This window comes from Ovis canadensis, chromosome 8 (genome assembly GCF_042477335.2).
Source record: "Ovis canadensis isolate MfBH-ARS-UI-01 breed Bighorn chromosome 8, ARS-UI_OviCan_v2, whole genome shotgun sequence".
Lineage (NCBI taxonomy): Eukaryota > Metazoa > Chordata > Mammalia > Artiodactyla > Bovidae > Ovis > Ovis canadensis.
This window is the reverse complement of record NC_091252.1, coordinates 24,119,041-24,136,551: the sequence shown is the minus strand read 5'-3', so window position 1 is coordinate 24,136,551 and position 17,511 is coordinate 24,119,041. Positions and strand designations below refer to the sequence as shown.

Below are 17,511 nucleotides of genomic sequence, written 5' to 3'. Positions count from 1 at the left end.
TGTGCCTTCGGTTCCAAGTCCATTTAATCTCTTTTTGCATTGATAATTAGAAAATTAAGTGCATAGTATAGTGATACACACGTGGCACTTAAAATATTGTCAAGTTATAACTCTATCATTGTGATTCATAGAGCTCTGTGCAACAGTGGGAATCAATAAAATGTCACATATAATCTCTTACCACAGCAACTCAACTCAGTCATTGTTGAGCAAAAGCAGTCATACACAGTGAGGATATGCTGAGTATGGTTAGATTCCAATAAAGCTTTATTTGTGGACACTGAAATTTGAATTTGGCATAATTTTCTTATTTCATGAAATATTATTTTTCTTTTGATTTTTTGCAACCATTTAGATATGTAGAAATCACTGTTCACTCATGGGCTATAAAAATAGTCAACAGTTTAAAAAAAAAAAGAAAAAAAATAGTCAACAGGCCAGACCTGGCCCATGCATCAAATAGTTCTTTGAACTCCGTCCTAAATCATTGATTTTTCCCTTCATTGGATCCTTCTCATCAGCATACTCTGTTATTGTTCTTTTCTTTAAAAACAACAACAGCAGAAAATAAACAAATAGAATAGCCGTCCTGTGGCTGCATTGTCCTTTGCAGCTAGTATTCCTTGCCTCCACTCTCCTCACAGCCGGTTCTTGGCCAAGGTTGTCTATACTCCTCCTCTCATGTTTCCTTTCTTTTCATTTTTTCTTGAACACACTTCAGTCAAGCTTTGCCTCTCCCTCTCCACTATAACTGCTCTTGTAAAGGTCACCATTGGCCTTGAAATTGCTTAATCTAAGGGCCATTTTTTCACTCTAACATTACTTTGTTTCTTAATGGTATTTGACGTAACCGATCATTCCCTCCGTTTTGAAACATTTTCTTCACTTTACCTGAAGGACCCCAGTATCTTGATTTTTTTTTTTCCCTTCTGCTCTGGATATTTCTTTTATAATTCTTTCTTAGCTCTTTCTCATCAGCGTTAGTAGAAGCAGGGGACACAATGGATCTGCGATGGGGGAGTCAGTCACAAAGAGCTCCGTCTGTAGTCAAGGGCAGGGGACTTGAGCCTTTATCCTGCAGGCACTGAGTGTCACTGAAGCAACAATGTTCTACATTTTCGAAAATAAATTACTCTCCTTGGAGTGTAAAGAGTTGAAGGGTAGGGGAGCCTGATGGGGGAGGAGGAAAAAGTGAAGCTAGAAGAAATGATGATTGTTAAGTGTTACCTAGAAAACAATTATGTAAGGAATATGTGTATGTTATAAATATGTATATGCATCTTTTTATTATGGAAAAATTCATACATAAAATATGGACAAAGTCGTGTGGTTCCCCATGTATCCATCACCCAACTTCAATAGTTAGTGACTCGTGACCAATTTTTTTCCATCTCTATTCCCACTAACTTCCCCTCCTTTTATTATTTTTAAGCAAATTCCAAACATAATTTCATCTTAAGGTGTCTCAATATATATCTCTATAAAAACTTTCTTTTAAACATAACCAGAATATATTATTATACCTAAACCATAACAGTTTCTTAATGTCATCATATATCTAGTCCATGTTCAGACTTCCAGTTGTCTCATAAGTGCTGTGGACTTCCCTGGTGGCTCGGACGGTAAAGCGTCTGTCTGCAATGCAGGAGACCTGGGTTCCATCCCTGGGTTGGGAAGATCCGCTGGAGAAGGAAATGGCAATCCACTCTGGTACTATTGCCTGGAAAATCCCATGGACGGAGGAGCCTGGTAGGCTGCAGTCCATGGGGTCGCAAAGAGTTGGACACGACTGAGCGACCTCACTTTCCTTTCCTTTCCTTTCCATAAGTGCCATAATTCACAAATTTGTAAGTGAAATAACCAAGATTGCCCAGGCTTCTGGCCCCAAATTTCCCTCAGTTACAATTGCTGCTTCCAGTTTAGAGAAGGATGTAGTTACCAGCATGACTGTAATAGGTAACCAAAAATTTCTACAACCTACTTTTACATGCGTTTTGAAGCTAATGTATCCTGAGCTGCCTGGTGTTTTCATCAATGCTCGCGATGCTATGGTAGGCAGTTGTGCGTCATTATATTTCTACTTATGCTTTCAGCTTTTTAGGAATAAGAATTATACTTGAAAATTTATACTTGACTCTGAGTTTTATAGCTCTGTGGCTGACTGTTGGCAGCCTCAGGGATTTAGAGCTCACCATCTGAAAGAGTTAGCATTGAGATAGTCAAGGATACAATATGAGAGTTTCTCATGGTCTGCTGCTGCTGCTGCTAAGTCCCTTCGGTCGTGTCCGACTCTGTGCCACCCCATAGACGGCCTCCTACCAGGCTCCTCTGTCCCTGGGATTCTCCAGGCAAGAACACTGGAGTGGGTTGCCATTGCCTTCTCCAATGCATGAAGGTGAAAAGTGATAGTGAAGTTGCTCAGTCGTGTCTGACTCTTTGCGACCTCATGGACTGCAGCCTACTAGCCTTCTCCGTCCATGGGGATTTTTCCAGGCAAGAGTGCTGGAATGGGGTGCCATTGCCTTCTCCTTCTGATGGTCTAGGGGTATAAAATGTTATTTGTAAATCCAGGCTGCTAACATTGTGGAAAACCGTGATGTTAAGTGCTCAGATATTACCTAAGGAAAACTTAGATTTCCATTAATAAATAATTGAAATAAGATTACTGTTAATTCTGGATTGTATTTAGAACCTTGAGTAGGAAGATGTTTGTGACTTATTATTTGTACGTTTATTTTCCTGACACAATTCTTTAAGTTAATGTGGTTTTATTGCCTTGTAGTACCCATCTAAAACATTCTGCACTCTTTCCTTGAGAAATAATTAATTCTTGGATTTTATTGAATCATTGATCAATATAGTTTCACCACAAATACATTTGAAAAAATTCACCTAAACACTATTGCTTATTTTTGCCTAATTCACCTTTATGTAAATGCAAACATTTATATATTCTTTTATGCCATGCTTTTTAAATTCAAAGTTAAATTCCTAAGGTTCATCCATATTGAAGTGTGTGACAGCAATTTGCTTGATCTCATTGCTGTTTCGTAGTTTGTTGTCTGAATAAATCCCAGTTTACTCAGACACTTTACTGTTGATAAACATCTGAACTGTGTCTGGTGTTGTGGTTTACTGTTTCTATTACAGACCACACACCCATACAGGAATTTCTCCAGAGTTTATGTCCAGGAAAGGTATTGATGCTGCTTCGTAAGAATGCACATCTTTAGCTTGGCTTGCTGTTACCAGATTGTTTGCCAAGGTCGTCGTACCAGTTTTTATTTACTCTCACAACTGATGAAGGTTCTTACTGCTTCATAACCTCAACAGCACTTTGTAGCATCATACTTTAAGTTTTCAACCAGTCTCATGGGTATGAAAATAAAACTTCACAGTTTAATGTGTGTGTGACATTGAACTTTTTTTTTAACTTTATGGTTCTTTCATGTTTTCTTTGAGGTGCCTGTTTACATTCAGCACATTTTTCTCTGTCTCTTGGGTTCCTCACTGAGTCACAGGAGTTCTATTTTTATACCCAGAGTACCAAGCCTTTGTTAGTTATGTGTATGACCAATATCTTTCCCTAGTTCATCCATGGTTTTCCTTTTGCTATTTTTATGATTTTTTATAAAGAATTTTAAAATTTTCTTTAATCTATTGCAATCTGATTTCTGCCCCCACCATTGTACTGATACTGCTCTGTTGAAAGTAAGATCTGTTGTCAAGGGTAGATCCAGGTGTTTGGAATCTAAAGCTTATGGGTGTATTCTTCAAGACAAAGAACCGTAAGTTGTGAATACAAAATTAGATACAGAAGAAAATGTTAGGAGAATCAGAACACATATGCAGTACTATGTATAAGACAGGTAACTAATGAGAGCCTACGGTATAGCACCAGAAAAAAAGAAGGTGTAATCTGTTTGTAAGGACATATATATGCATGCGTGCTCGGTTGTGTTGACTCTTTGGGACCCCATGGGCTGTAGTCCCCCAGGCTCCTCTGTCCATGGGATTATCCAGCAAGAATACTGGAGTAGGTTGCCATTTCCTTCTTCAGGGGATCTTCCTGACCCAGGGATCAAACCCATCTCTCCTGAGGCTCTTGCATCGGCAGTTAGATTCTTTACCACTGAGCCACCTGGGGAGCCCTAGGGCATATATTAAGTTAACCTTAAAAAAATGCATTCCAAGGGAAAGACAGAAATATAGACCAATGGAACAAAATAGAAAGCCCAGAGGTAAATCCACGCACCTATGGACACCTTATCTTTGACAAAGGAGGCAGGAATATACAGTGGATTAAAGACAATCTCTTTAACAAGTGGTGCTGGGAAAACTGGTCAACCACTTGTAAAAGAATGAAAGTAGAACACTTTCTAACACCGCACACAAAAATAAACTCAAAATGGATTAAAGATCTAAATGTAAGACCAGAAACTATAAAACTCCTAGAGGAGAACATAGGCAAAACACTCTCCGACATAAATCACAACAGGATCCTCTATGACCCACCTCCCAGAATATTGGAAATAAAAGCAAAAATAAACAAATGGGATCTAATTAAACTTAAAAGCTTCTGCACAACGAAGGAAACTATAAGCAAGGTGAAAAGACAGCCTTCAGAATGGGAGAAAATAATAGCAAATGAAGCAACTGACAACTAATCTCAAAAATATACAAGCAACTCCTGCAGCTCAATTCCAGAAAAATAAACCACCCAGTCGAAAAATGGGCCAAAGAACTAAATAGACATTTCTCCAAAGAAGACATACAGATGGTAACAAACACATGAAAAGATGCTCAACATCACTCATTATCAGAGAAATGCAAATCAAAACCACAATGAGGTACCATTTCACACATGTCAGAATGGCTGCGATCCAAAAGTCTACAAGCAATACATGCTGGAGAGGGTGTGGAGAAAAGGGAACCCTCCTACACTGTTGGTGGGAATGCAAACTAGTACAGTCACTCTGGAGAACAGTGTGGAGATTCGTTAAAAAACTGGAAATAGAACTGCCTTATGACCCAGCAATCCCACTGCTGGGCATACACACCGAGGAAACCAGAAATGAAAGAGACATGTGTACCCCAATGTTCATCGCAGCACTGTTTATAATAGCCAGGACATGGAAGCAACCTAGATGTCCATCAGCAGATGAATGGATAAGAAAGCTGTGGTACATATACACAATGGAGTATTACTCAGCCATTAAAAAGAATACATTTGAATCAGTTCTAATGAGGTGGATGAAACTGGAGCCGATTATACAGAGTGAAGTAAGCCAGAAAGAAAAACACCAATACAGTATACTAACACATATATATGGAATTTAGAAAGATAGTAATGATAACCCTGTATGCGAGACAGCAAAAGAGACACAGATGTAAAGAACAGTCTTTTGGACTCTGTGGGAGAAGGAGAGGGTGGGATGATTTGAGAGAATGGCATTGAAACATGTATATTATCATATATGAAACGAATTACCAGTCCAGGCTCGATGCATGATACTGGATGCTCGGGACTGGTACACTGGGACAACCCAGAGGGATGGTATGAGGAGGGAGGTGGGAGGGGGGTTCAGGATGGGGAACACGTGTACACCCGTGTCAGATTCATGTTGATGTATGGCAAAACCAATACAATATTGTAAAGTAATTAGCCTCCAATTAAAATAAATAAATTTATATTTTAAAAATGCATTCCAGTATACAGTGAGTGAGTGAATGTTCGCTCAGTTGTGTCGAACTCTTTGCGACCCCATGGACTGTAGCCCACCAGGCTCCTCTGTCCATGGGATTCTCCAGGCAGGAATATTGGAGTGGGTTGCCATTTCCTTAACCAGTATACAGTAGGTGCTGACAAATACTGTTTGATTCCTCTTACATGAGGAACCTAGAACAGTCAAATTCGTAGAGTCAGAAAGTACATTGGTATGTGCCAGGGATCATGGGGTAGGAGGATGGGGCAGGGGGAGTGGGGAGTTAGTGTTTAGTGGGGACAGAGTTTCACTTAAGAGGTGAGAAACTCAGGAGAGGGATGGCGGTGAGAGTTGCCCAACAATGTGAATGTGCTTAGTGCCACTGAACTGTACAGTTAAATATGGTTAAAATACTTTGTTTTATATTATGTGGCTTTTACTACAATAAAAAATTTAAAAAAATTTCAGATTTAAAAAGTTGAAAAATACTACAAAAATCACACAGTTTTAAGATATAATATGGTTTTATCTGCTTCATACGTCTGTCATACATCTGTTGGGAGGCATGAAACACATCTCTCCTCATGCAGACTTGCTCACAGTACTCCTACAAGTTTGTATCCTATAGACACAGGTATGCTGATAAATTCTATGTCATAGCTCTATAAAAAACAGAAGAAAAGATCATATGTGTCTTAATTGTTAAACTGATTGGAGAGAAACTCCGTTTTGACCTAGGCATAGCAAATAAGATCCCTGCTTAAATGCTTTGTGTTTGATGATGAGGAGTTTGCCACAGATAGATGTCTGCTTCCCTGTATTTCAAACCTCTTTTCTCCTGTACCGCCTGCGTATTTCCTGCCCTGAGCTCTGTAGGACACGACAGTGTGTGATACAGTGCTGGTACCTTCACTGAGTCATTACAGAAGGGGTAAGACGTTCCTGGAAGTTGTTCCTACCCTGGGGCCCAACCAGTTAGTTAACTGTACTCATGAGTGGCTGCAAATCACATAGACACAGTCCCCAGACCCAGACTTTTTGTGTCAGTTCTCCTTGGGCAGATTTAAAAAATGTTCACTCATAGCTGCAGTAACAACAGGTCAGAGTAGAAGGGGACAAGAGTATTAACAGTTGCAGTCAAAAGATCTTATTTCTGCAGAAACATGACCCCATGAGTACATTCCTAGGACCTTAAAGGGGGCCGCTGCACATGAGAGACCCTGACACTGGTTTCAGAGTAATGCTCTATCTTCTGTCTGCAGCCCTGAGCACTGCTGTCTTTCCTTTCCATTCATCCCCGTCTTTGTTGCTGTCCCGTCCCTACCCCTGCACCCCATGGCGTCTCTTGACCCTGTCTTCTCAGTTACCGTATTTCTCCGTGATCTGCCTTCAGACTTTTGTTTTCCACCTTGTTCGTGCTCCTTTGACCTCATCGTTTCTGTCCCTTCAGCTGCTCTTATTGCAGGGATGACTCCAGAAGTTCTGTGTTTAGCCCTGATCCCTTTTGCAGGTTCCGGAGTCCCTTTTCTGATTGTGAGCTGAGGACATTTCCTAAGAGATATTCCTCCAGACATACCTGACATTAACTACGTCCAAAGAGAAAGTTTGTGTTTTCTCCAAAACATTCACTACTTTATCTTCCTAGCTTCCTGTCTCAGTTACTCTTATCTCCGTATCGGTCATCTCTGACTATTACCTAGTGTTGGTTATACACTTTGTTTCCCTCTTTGCCCCTTTTGTTATCCCACCCTGTGGATGACATCTCATGTGTCACTTACATCTGCCTTTTCTACTCTGTTCCTCTACCCGGTTTCAGACTCTCTAATAGCTACAAACTGCTGTGGGGTATGGACAAAGGCTAGCTAAGACTAATTTCACTGGAGGTTTCTTAAATGCTAATGTAAACCCATAAGCTTACCTAGATCTTCAGTTTGCCCAACATCCCCAGATTCTAAATTCTCGAAATACCATTTTCTGTACACATTATGTTTAGATTGGTCATAGCCATTATCAGATTTATAGTAATTATTTGTCAACATAAGATTATAAGTACCTATAAGATCATAAACTTGTAGTTGACAAGGAATCTATTTTCTCATTTCGGTTAAGAACAATACCTTGTGTATAGTGGACACTAAATAAGTCTATGGGGCTTCCCTGGTAGCTCAGTGATAAAAAATCCACGTGCAAATGCAGAAGCTGCAGGAGATTTGGGTTCGATCGATCCCTGGGTCAGGAAGATCCCCTGGAGAAGGAAATGGCAACCCACTCCAGTATTCTTGCCTGGAGAATCCCATGAACAGAGGAGCCTGATGGGCTACAGTCCATGGGATCGAAAAGAGTCAGACACAACTTTGTGGCTAAACCACCACCAAATACGTATAACACATGCTGAGTTGAGTCCTTCAAAAGTGCTTTTTGCGGCCACTTTTTGTTTTCCGGTATCAATATGTCTCCTTACACCTTTACCTGTGGTCTCGAACCTGCAGTTGATGTATAGCAGAATTTGACATCAAAGACGCCTTCATGTTTCAAGGTGACTTAGGTCCTCTGATGAAAAGACAAGGAGAAGCACAGAGCACCTGACAGGGAGGGCAGGCAGGGCCTGCCGGCTCCTGCTAGCTCTGGTTCTGAGTCTCCTCGTTGAGTCCTCAGAGTGGTTGGTCTCGGGATATTTTATTTTAAATTTCCTCTTGTAGAAACGCCATTCCATTTTTAGCCTGCTCGTGACACCAGTGGCTAACCGCAGGTGCACGGGGAAGTTGGCGCTTGGAGCTGGCAGGGATTCATCGCTTCCTCAGCTGACGGCCCTGTGGAGCTCTCCTCCAGTTTCACTGGAGGCTTTCTGCCTTGTGAATACCCATAAGTGTGTCTCTTCTCTCATCTCTCCCACTTCTCTTAGAAAAATAGCAAGTACAAATGGTCTCTCTTTTTTTTCTCTTTTCCCAAGGTTTAAAATTATAGTTTAAACTCACGGATATGTATGTGGTGTTACGGGCGAAGCACTGTACTTAGCCAGAGCTGAAAGCATAGTTACAGGCTGGACAGATAACCCAACTGTGCCACATTTGCCTAATGGTGACAATGTTGAGCCGCCTGGTAGGGCGGCTCAAGGACCAGATGAAATGATACTTGAGGATCAGATGAAATGATAAAGACTGCTCTGGAAAGTGGGCAACAGTATCTCTTAAAATTGAGAAATATTCAGACCGCTTTTAAAAAGGGGGAAAAAATGGTCATGGACTCCCTGCTATTGCCTTAACATTCAGTTCAGTTCAGTTCAGTCACTCAGTCATGTCCGACCTAACATTAGCATATATGCAAACATCCAGTTACACTTTCCGCGTACTTTGTACTTACTCCTCTCATACGGTCCTACAGCTGTAAAATGGAAACAGATTCTAATGTTCCCGACAGTTACACAAACAATAACCAGATTTACAAGATCAGTTTAATATAATAAGTTTTTTCCTGAAACTAGATCAGTGTAAATGAATGTTATTCTTATTAACCTGCCATTGGTCATGTAATGACCAAATTCTCTCAAGCCTTTCTTCATTCAGACTACTGAGAAACCCTGGTTTATATAATGGAGTCTCATCATTTAATACTTACTTTCTGCATTAATATCTCTGTTCTTTTTCCTTTAGTCCTTGGCAGTTGGTGATACAAAATCTTGCCATGTTGTACCCTTAATTTAAAAATCTAGAAGTTATAGACATATTCTTTTTAAATGGTGTAAGATATAGATAATCACTCAAAAATGAGTTTTCTTTTAAAAAAAGCAAAACCCAGTATGGTGAGGATCACTGTATATTGAATTCCAGTTTGAGAAGAACTAACACATAATGTTATAATATATGAAGTGTTATATATAAACAATATCCAGATTCAAGGGATGAGTATTAGAGGTGTCAGACAACAGTTATAATTTGTTTGCTGCCATTTTATATGAAAAGAAATGCTGTAAATAAAACTTTTATAATTTTTAAAAAAATAACAACTTGATTCTTTCACCAAAAGTATATTCTTTCATGATTTCCTAAGGAAATTTTGGCTCTCATGTTAATTAAGTATTCTAGGAAAACATAATGCATTTCTGATTTGTAACCTTTTGAGAAATAGACATTCTAGAATATATTTTATCTAAATATATTGACTGAAATATGGGAGTAGCTGCATGTTTTTAAGGGAATGGAAATAACTTTCTGACCCAATCCAGTCTGAGAAAGTTTTCCATTATTTGAATTTGAATCAGGCTTTGTAGTCCAGCAGCATGCGCCAGTAATGGGAAGAGTCCTGAATGGACTACTATGTAAAAAGATTTTTAAAACATAGAATAAGCTTAAATCTTAAATTTGAAAGGTAACATACTTTTATTAAGCAATTTTTTGTTCTTTTATTTGTAATGTTAGGGTGTTTCATACTATATAAGAACTATACTTCAGTTATACAGAATTTAAAAATTCCAAACAAATCTTTGGAAATTTTGCCAAAAAGTCTCAAATTTTCACTCATCGACTTACCTTTTACTTATTGATTACTAGAGATTACCTTTTACTTACTGATTTGGTACTTTGCAGAATATTATTTTTTAATTGTCCTTTGATTTCCTTATTGATTAATATGGACTTGTTGCTTATTTATGAGATTTTTCCCACATGGAAAATAAAAGAAGGCAATAGTATTCAGAAGATTAGAGTTCTCTTAGGGAACACCGAGTCCAATATTTATGTAAAATTTAAAATAAAATTTCCAGTATTCTTACTGTGGTTTTTCTTGTTATTGGTCTTCATTTGTGTTTATTCTCCTCCTATACTCCATTTTTGCTACCATCTATTTTTGGGGGCTATGTCCTTGAGGTCAGTAATAAGTAGCATTGTGCTTTTAGGCTTGTAGGACTTAACCTGGGAACTATAGAACAAAGCATGTAGTGAAGGCTGAGGTATGTAGACTCCTATCACCCATTACTATCTTATGATAAAGATGTACTAACACATTTTCAACTAGTAATTAAACATGACCGTAGAAATAAACTGAAATAAGTTAGTTTCTTTTTAATTATAAATACACTCTTTTAGTGTTAAAATGTTAGTGGCTCAGTCGTGTCTGACTCTTTGCAAACTCAGGGACTGTAGCCCACCAGGCTCCTCTGTCCATGGGATTCTCCAGGCAAGAATACTGGAGTGGGTTGCCATTCCCTTCTCCAGGGGATCCTCCCAACCCAGAGACTGAACCTGGGTCTCCTGCATTGCAGGCAGATTCTTTACCGTCTGAGCCACCAAGTGTTAAAACATGAAGTTAAAAATTGAATCACAGTTGTTAAATTTAGGGATCATTTGCTCTCAAGTCCAGAATTCAGACACTTGCCTTGGTTTTTCTCCTTTAATTTTATAGTTCTGAGTGAAGTATAGGATTTCTTCCTTGTGTGATAGGAGTACATCGTAATGGAATCCTGCATGCATCACTGCGTGGATTCCGTATTATTTGTGCTGAGAGAGGGAAACAAAGTGATTATCTTTTAATCCTCACTGGTGTGATCCAAAGCAGTGATAAGTGAAAAAATGCACAGCAGGTGAAGAACAAATGTCCGTGCCATCAATGATCCCTGACAGATGAGGGAGTGTTCTGAAGCAGAGCTTCTACGTCTCCTGTTTCCCTCTGGGCTGGGCATACTAAAATAATTTATGCAGGTATACTTTTTAAGTGCTTTTGTACTCTGAATATGAAATAGGATCTTTAGTGACGGAAGTTTTTTTGTTTTTTGTTTATAAACTCCGAGCTAAGGGATGGTATACACTGAATTATTTCCATATTGTTAGTAAAATACTGAAAAGAACAACAGTCCTCACAGTGGCCTACTTTGATTTTCCCAACTGCAACATCTTTGTCTAGTCGTGAGCGTCTAAATGAAGTGTCTCTCTGTCTGGTCTGTTGCATCTGAGCGCGAGGAAGCCTGCTTGGCTGCCGAGAAATGTAGCTGCCGCTTTCCAGGCACCAAAACAATGTGCTCGTTTGTGGGTTAAGTCAACTGTGACTTTAAGTCTTTTAATCGTCCTCATCGTGGGCTTCATGGCTTCAAACTGGCCCTGCTGGCTCAGAATCACCGTCCTACTTTTGCGTGAATCTCAACGCCTAAAATGCTCTCCTGGCCAGTCCTCACCTCCCTGTGGGACTTAGAAGAATTGCTTGCTTCTCTGTGTTTTGTTTTGGTTTCATTTCCTCGGTTACTTCCAATCTGGATCCCCTCCCTGACTTGCATCCCTCAAGTTATTATTTCTTTCGACATTCTGATTGACTCCTACCTGCCGCTGCCCCCGTGTTCCTCTGTTGTCTTCCGTTACCAGCTTAACTCTGGCCCTGTGCTTTCCTGCCAGCAGCCTCCCTCATCTTCTCTGCTTTCTGCCAGTGTCCGTGTGACTTTTATGCTGGCTTACGAAACTTCACATCCCTCACTAGAGTAGAATCTTCCCTATGATGTTATTTTGTAGCTAGGTATTTTGATGTATTTACAATGGAATCTGTTGGGTTCTGTTATATGCAGTTGGAGGAATCTTGCTGACTCTATCAGAGGCAGCTGCTTGTATCGTCATCGTTCTGGAGTCGTGGTGTAAGGCAGTTATCTCAGATGAGTAAGAGCAACCAGCGTGCCATGGAGTCTGGAAACCTTTATAGTAGGATAAGGAGAAAGTGAAAAAACATGGTTGTATATTGGAAAGGTTGATTTAGTACCAGCATTGGCCAAAGAGTGATTGGGCTCCATACACACACACTCGTGCATTTTCAGACATGTACAGGTGGCTGAGAATCAGATGACATGTACAGGTGGCTAAGAATCAGATGTGTGGAGGTGAGGTTTAAAGCCTTGACTTGCGGTGCTGAGAAGATATGATTTAGCTTGTAGCATTGGTATTTAAGATGCATTGGTTGGAGTGAAACAATTCATTTTTCATCTTTTCCTCTTGTTTGAATATTTTTCTGTATTTGTTATCAAAGTGTGGCATACATAGTGGTGAGTGGCAATCCAGGATTTATACTTTTAAAATCAAACTAAAATGCATTGTTACATCTGATAGGTTTATTCAAGGTCAGATCAGGAAGAAGCAGAAATGGAGTGACTACACGTGTCTATAATGACTGATATGATAAGGGACTAAAGAATAATGCTGGCAAACGGGACTGGCTCTGGAGTCAGGCAGGTATGGATTAATCTCCCCACACTGCTGCTTGTGGGCTTGTGACCTTAAAAAAGGTATTTAACTTCCCCAGGTCTCCTGGTTCTCATGTTACAATGGAGATACAGTAGCTAGTACAAAATAAACACCCAGAGATTAGTAGACAGTAACATTGTCATCATTATCATTATCGAAAGGTAATTGTAGCAAAGGAAAAGCTAAATGTTTATTGTCTAAGGAAATATCAATAACCTCACATATGCAGATGACACCGCCCTTATGTCAGAAAGTGAAGAAGAACTAAAGAGCCTCTTGATGAAAGTGAAAGAGGAGAGTGAAAAAGTTGGCTTAAAGTTCAACATTCAGAAAACTAAGATAATGGCATCCAGTCCCATCACTTCATGGCAAATAGATGGGGAAACAATGGAAACAGTGGCTGACTTTATTTTTCTGGGCTCCAAAATCACTGCAGATGGTGACTGCAGCCATGAAATTAAAAGATGCTTATTCCTTGGAAGGAAAGTTATGACCAACCTAGATAGCATATTAAAAAGTAGAGACATTACATTGTCAGCAAAGGTCCGTCTAGTCAAGACTATGGTTTTTCCTGTAGTCATGTATGGATGTGAGAGTTGGACTATAAAGAAAGCTGAGTGCCAAATAATTGATGCTTTTGAACTGTGGTGAAGACTCTTGAGAGGCCCTGGGACTGCAAGGAGATCCACACAGTCTATTCTAAAGGAGGTCAGTCCTGGGTGTTCATTGGAAGGACTGATGTTGAAGCTGAAACTCCAATACTTTGGCCACCTCAGGCGAAGAGCTGACTCATTTGAAAAGACCCTGATGCTGGGAAAGATTGAGGGCAGGAGAAGGGGACTACAGAGGAAGAGATGATTGGATGGCATCACCGACTCAATGGACATAAGTCTGGGTAAACTCCGGTAGTTGGTGATGGACAGGGAGGCCTGGTATGCTGCAGTTCATGGGGTCGCAAAGAGTCGTACACGACTGAGTGACTGAACTGAACTGAACTTGGTATTGAAGATCTCATGCTGTGCCTCTTCATTTATGCCACCCTTTTTAGTCCTCAAAATCCCCTTGTGAAGTGAATAGTTTGGGGGAGGGGTGAAGAAGTTGAGGTTCAGAGAAGTTACGGAAGGACTGTGGTGGAAACTTAGAACTAATTGATCCCAGCATCTATGTTTAATTTTGTTGTCCAGCAGCCAAATGATGTCAGACTCTGCAAAACTCTGCACTTGAAATGCATGTTTTGAAATTGCATCTGATCTTTTTTCTTTAATGATAAAAGTTAAGGTGTTTGTTGTTTTTTGTTTTACTTTAAAATTCAGCAATCAAACAAGGTGACCTTTCTCACCTTGGGGAAAAAAATCCAGTGGGAGAGTTTCAGAGAAATATATATGTAAGATCTAAAACCAATTATTAAAAGAAACAAGGCACAGCACTGATACTATTTTGCTTTTGACTCAGGGTCCACATCCTATCTTACGCTTGTTACTGAGGTGCAGCCCGGGTGTGTATCTCAGAGTAGGAAGCGGTTGGTGCAGGACTGGCTGTCGTCCGACAGCAGTGTGAGCCTGCGTCCTGGTCTCTTCCTCTGCCCTCAATTCAACATCCAGCTAGGATAGTCTTTCTGTGCTGGTGAATCACAGGTAACAGGTATGGGGGTGGAAGTTGAGGGAGATAAGCAGGGTAGTCAAGGCCCTAGCCCTTGGGAGAATAAATGCCTGGCAGATGTAAGATAATGAGAATGATTTTCTTGCCTGGCTAGGAAGTTATCCCCAAAGGCAGGTTACAGAAGTGTTCTGAGCCATGATAGCTTGGTTGGAAAAAGAACAAAGCTCTTGCCAAGGTTCTGTGAGGGTCTGCATCTTTTTTAATGATCCTCTGTTGAGTTCGTTAACAAGCCTTTGGTGTGGACAGAAAGGTAGAATCGTAAATGCGAAAGACGACAAGGGACATATTCCCTTTGAAAGGTTAATGCTGACTTGTTCCTTTGAAAGTTATTCTCCTATCTTTTATTTTTTTATATAAACTTTTATTTTAGGACAGTTTCATATAAACTTTTATTTAGGACAGAATTATTACATAGATGGTGAAAGCGAAAGTGAAGTTGCTCAGTCATGTCCGACTCTCTGCGATCACATGGACTATAGCCTACTAGGTTCCTCCATCCATGGGATTTTCCAGGCAAGAGTACTGGAGTGGGTTGCCATTTCCTTCTCCAGGGGATCTTCCCAATCCAGGGATTGAACCCAGATCTCCCGCATTGTAGGCAGACGCTTTACCGTCTGAGCCACACAGTTTCTTTATACTCCATACCCAGTACCCCCTATTATTGACACCTTATATTAGTATAGTGCACTGGTCACATTAACCAATATTGATGCATCCTTATTTACCAAAGTATGTACTTTATTCAGATTTCCTCAGTTTTTCCCTGATGTCCCCTTTCTCTTCCAGGATGCTATCCAGGTTACCACCTAACATTTAGTCATCATGTCTCCTTAGGTTTCTCTTGTCTATGACAGTTTTTAGACTTTCCCTGTTTTGCTTTTTAGTAAAACTTTGTTACAATTGTGTGTATAGTATTGTATTTCAACTTCTGTATGCACAACAGTGGTCTCACTACTTTATAGTCACATGTATATTCAGGTTTTTTCAATAGTTGGCAAAAGGAAGAAACATAAAAGGTTATTTTCTAAGGGCCTCTATGTAGGATTTATAGCCACAACAGAAAGGATTGATTTTGTAAACTCAGCCTCAAGCATGGTGCTTCAGGCCATTCAGGGAAGGATCTGAAGCTTTATGACTTTGAAATATCAGCATATTGAGACATCAAAGGATAAAAAATTCCATGCAACAATGTTGACTCTGCAACTTAAAGACAGATCTTGCATAACATAAGGGTATAAGGTGAAACTTCTTAAAGATGATGACAAAGCAGAAAGACTTTCTGTTTTGCAGGCAAGATAATGAGAAACTTGATCTTTGCAAGAAAATCTTTCTTGATAAAAGCAGATATCCGGATAGGATTTTCAGTCATCAGGTGGTATCACCTATGCTTCCAATAACAGATCTTCAAAGCTTCCTTTGGAAATCTTTTGAAAAGAGTTTTTTTCCTTAAATCTGAATCTTTGCAATCTTGAGGAGATATTTAATCTCTCAGAATTTTCAGGATATGATGGTTGAAATTCATGTATCATGTTATATTCTAAAAATACAAATTTATGCCATTTTTTTTGATTGAACTGTATGAAGTAGCATACTTTCAAGTATAGAGTGCTAGTTGATTAAATATGGTTTTCTCTAGAGGAAAAGGAATTCGAGCATAATTAGGAATTATGGGAAATTATTTATGTAGCAAATTCAGGCTTGATTTGTATCATAATTTCTAGGAATAATATTTAAACTGCAGGTAAAGATTTATGGGGCTTGCCTAGTGGTAAAGAACTCACCTGCCAATGCAGGAGATGTGGGTTCAGTCCCTGGAAGATTCCCTGAAGAAGGAAGTGGCCATGCATTCCAGTATTCTTCCCTGGAGAATCCCATGGACAGAGGAGCCTGGTGGGCTACAGTCCATGCGGTTGCAAAAGCGTCTGACATGACTTAGCAACTAAGCAACAACAACAGCAACAACAAAGATGATGTATGCTGTGTCTGCAGCCGGTAAGAAACGGTGTCCATTTCTAATGACTTGGTAATGGGCTATTGACTCAATAGATACTTTTTGAGGCACTCTTCCAGGCCCAGGAAAGAACTGTCGAAGTCTTCATCGTCTCTGGCAGTTCCTGCAAGGGATCAGAGGTCTGAGAGAAAACTTCTCCGGGAGCTCTTGCTTCCTCACAGGGGACTTTTGCTCATAAGGGTGTCATTTAAAAGGTGAATGAAGAATGGAATATAGAAATAGAGCATTGCTTTTGTTGAAGATGTCAAGTTGTATTTAAGGAAGAGAAGAGAGGCCTGAACTTTTTTCTCTAGATTCTAAAATTTACGTTGTAGCTGTGATGTGGGAGAAATTTTAGTTAGAGGACTTATCTAATACAGGTGATTAGTAATACTCAGGTCCTAACTACAGGGCTACACGTGCTACTAAGGTGCTTTAGTTGTGTCTGACTCTTTGCGACCCTATAGGCGGTAGCCCACGAGGCTCCTCTGTCCATGGGATTCTCGAATGCTGGAGTGGGTTGCCATGCCTTCCTCCAGGGGATCTTCCTGACCCAGGAATTAAACCCAACTCTACTGCTGGCTCCTGCATTACAGGCAGATTCTTCGATTCTTTACTGCTGAGCCCCCGGGGAAGCCCACAGGGCTACAGAAGAGATTAAATACGTGACCTCACTTCCCTAGTACAGTCACTAGAACAGTGTTGTTCTACAGTATGTTATGCTTCTGTGTATGTTACATAGGTGTAATTATTGCATAGAAATTGCTATCCATTTTTTCCACTTAGATTTCTTTCATATGAATTACCAGTTTGCCCCACAGACTTTATAACTGATTTTAATGAACGCATGTGATTCCACTAAATGAATTTATAACAACCTCATAGTCTTATCAGTGTATGTTAAAATTATTTTGCGGTTTTTGTTTTTATTACTGAAACTGAATTC

At 39.8% G+C, this 17,511-nt stretch overlaps 1 protein-coding gene across 1 annotated transcript in view; it reads left to right on the top strand.

Annotated features, from left to right (window-relative positions):
- RNF217 (ring finger protein 217) overlaps positions 1–17,511 on the top strand; it is a 119,444-nt gene that overhangs the window by 24,018 nt on the left and 77,915 nt on the right. The gene's annotated exons all lie outside the window — the stretch shown is intronic.